The following is a 3,227-nucleotide window of genomic DNA, read 5'->3' as shown; positions in this document are numbered from 1 at the left end:
CCTAAACAATATGGCCATTCCAAGTCAAGTATTAAGACAATTAATCAGGTTTGTACTGCTTGATTGAACACATTCATCCCGTTCCAGTGCACTAAAACCCACTTCCCTTCAGGACCGTGTCAGCGAAGCCAAAACTTCCTTGAGTGACGCTGTTTCCCAGCATGCAATGCGAGCTAGCGATTCACAATACTATTCCATCACAAACATGGATGTAAAAAATAAAAAGGGAAAAGGGGAAAAATGAAACTTCAGGAACACCAACCATTGCAATACAAGCAGAACTGGGCCGAAGTTTTATATTATGTACACCATAATACAGCCTTCTGGTGGACAAGCCATACTATTTAAACCGTGTCCTCCTATGGCACTTCCGTGGGTGGAAGCTCATCGTAGAGGTCACGTGCTGGTTGCGCGTCACTCCAGGTCTGAGACAAGGTCGTTGCCCTTGCAAGGTATCTGATTCAGGTGAATATATGGAAAACATGGGTCAATGTGGTCAGTCTTAACAAGAGAAGCTTGCTGGCAAAAATAATGTACTAAAAGTGGATGTCACACTTTCTTTTTGTTTTGTATGTGCTCAGTCTTAACAAGAGAAGCTTACTGGCGAAAATAATGTACTACAAGTGGATGTCTTTTTGTTTTGTATGAGCATTTAAAAACAACAACAACATAATAATATGGATTTTGACCATGTATGTTTTGGAGTTCATTGAAAGAGGTTTATTTATATATATATATATGTATATATATATTTTCATATATATATATATACATATACATATATATACATATATATACATATACATATATATATATACATATACATATACATATATATATACATATATATACATATATATATATACATACATATACATATATATACATACACACATATATATATATATATATATATATATATATATATATATATATATATATATATATATATGTGCGTGTGTGTGTGTGTGTGTGTGTAACTTTAACTAACTTATCTATTTCTATCCATCTATCAAACGTACTATCTAGGGATCTATCTGGGGGGGGGGGGGTTAAAATGAGCCGTCGATTGTATGTGTGGGAGTCCCTCGGGTTCAGCCCAGCTGATTTAGTGTTCGGTGAGAGGACCCTCACGTCTGTTAAGGGGTAAGTGGCTTTCCAATGTTAAATGAGTCGAGAATAATGTGTTAGATTACGTCTTTTTTTTTTTTTCGTGAATGCTTGCATCGTGCTTGTGAAATTGCTCACAAAACTCTTGTCGCCAGCTAGTCTAAAATGAAGCGGCAGTTTGACAAGAAAGCTGTGGCTCGAGTTTTTGAGACAGGCGACCGAGTGTTGGTATTGTTGCCGTTACCCGGTTCCCGTTTGCAGACTGGTTTTTCTGGTCCGTATGTCGTGGAGCGCAAACTTTCCGTTACAGATTATGTAGTGCACACTCCTGATAGAAAACGATCGTCCCGCGTCTGCCACGTCAAAATGTTGAAAAGTTCCGCCCGGTTCACACTGGACGTGGAAGCGCCGCGAAGCGCCGAGCGCTTCCATTCAGCGGCCATGTTAATCAATCAGTGTGTTTACATGCAGAGCTTAATCGGACTAAGCAATAATTCGGTTTTCTCGTCCAATCGGAGTTCTCAGCTTGGTCCCCGTATCCATGCAGCTGAGAAATTCAAATTATTGACGGGAACGTGTCCTCCTCACAACACTAGGGGGTGGAGTGAGTCTTTTCAGCCGGTCAGCTGCTTTCGGTTGACATATTAAATCTATTATGATATGGAACGATAGTTCATAATGTACGTGTTACTTGCTTTGCAGATAAGGTGTACCCTATTTCTTGTGCTCCTGGTTATTTTAAAAGGCAGAGAAGAACGTTGTTTGCTGTTGGAGGGCTACAACAACACTTCGATGCTACGCTTTGTGCCGTCGCTACAGACCCCAAACTCTCGTTCTTGTTGGATTCGGGTGTGTGTCTGTATTCGATTATCATGATGTTTTTTTTAAATGCTCATACAAAACAAAAATAAAGTGTGACATTCACTTGTAGTACATTATTTTTGCCAGCAAGCTTCTCTTGTTACAACTGACCATCGACCCATATTTTCCATATACTCAACTGAATCAGATACCCTGCAGATCCCCTGCAAGGGCCCCGAGGTGATCGGTGGAGTGACGCGCAACCAGCACGTGACCTCTACGATGAGCTTCCACCCACGGAAGCACCGTAGGAGGACACGGCTTAAATAGTATGGCTTGTCCACCAGAAGGCTGTATTATAGTGTACATAATATAAAACTTCGGCCCAGTTCTGCTTGTATTGCAATGGTTGGTGTTCCTGAAGTTTCATTTTTCGTCCCTTTTTATTTTTTACATCCATGTTTGTGATGAAATAGTCTTGTGAAATCGCTAGCTCGCATTGCATGCTGGGAAACAGCGTCACTCAAGGAAGTTTTGGCTTCGCTGACACGGTCCTGAAGGGAAGTGGGTTTTAGTGCACTGGAACGGGATGAATGTGTTCAATCAAGCAGTACAAACCTGATTAATTGTCTTAATACTTGACTTCGAATGGCCATATTGTTTAGGATTAGAATTAGATGACAACTTGTTCACAATATTTGCAACTATTCAATTTGACCAGCAGGTGTCAGTAGAAGACGAAATTTCATGTTGACTATTTCCTAATGGAAGTGCTCTCTTTACGTTGGATTTTTCTCATAATTATTTGAAGTGTAGGCCTGTATCTGCACACAATTTGGAATTCGTCCCAGCGCCCTGAGCTGTAAATTTGGACGGTGTAAAATGAAAATGGCCATCTGCAGCAGAATGAAAGTGAGATTGCATTGTCCAGGTAGGAGGACAGCAGTCAGTCATGTTTCACCTCCAGTCAACACGCAGTGGTTCACATGAAGGTCCAAGAGGCCTACAGACCTACACTGAGTCTGGACGTGGCAGTACAGTTGGATCATTGTCTTTGTTGTGTTGTTTGGTCATTGTGATCCAATGTAATGTGAGAGAAGGACGAGTGCAGTTATATTGGAGTGAGTTTTTTTAGAGTGTAATAGAAGTTATAATGCAGAGTCTGTTTTTATGAAATGTTCTATCACCTGGCATTCATCCATCCATCCATCCATCCATCCATCCATCCATCCATCCATCCATCCATCTTCTACTGCCGTATCCGGAGTCAGGTCTCGGGGGCAGCAGCCTCAGCAGAGACCCCCAGACTTCCCTGG

This window comes from Nelusetta ayraudi, unplaced genomic scaffold, assembly GCF_046127955.1.
Source record: "Nelusetta ayraudi isolate G7.1 ecotype Tasmania unplaced genomic scaffold, CSIRO-AGI_Nayr_v1 ptg000139l, whole genome shotgun sequence".
Classification (NCBI taxonomy): Eukaryota; Metazoa; Chordata; class Actinopteri; order Tetraodontiformes; family Monacanthidae; genus Nelusetta; species Nelusetta ayraudi.
This window is presented reverse-complemented; position numbering follows the sequence as displayed.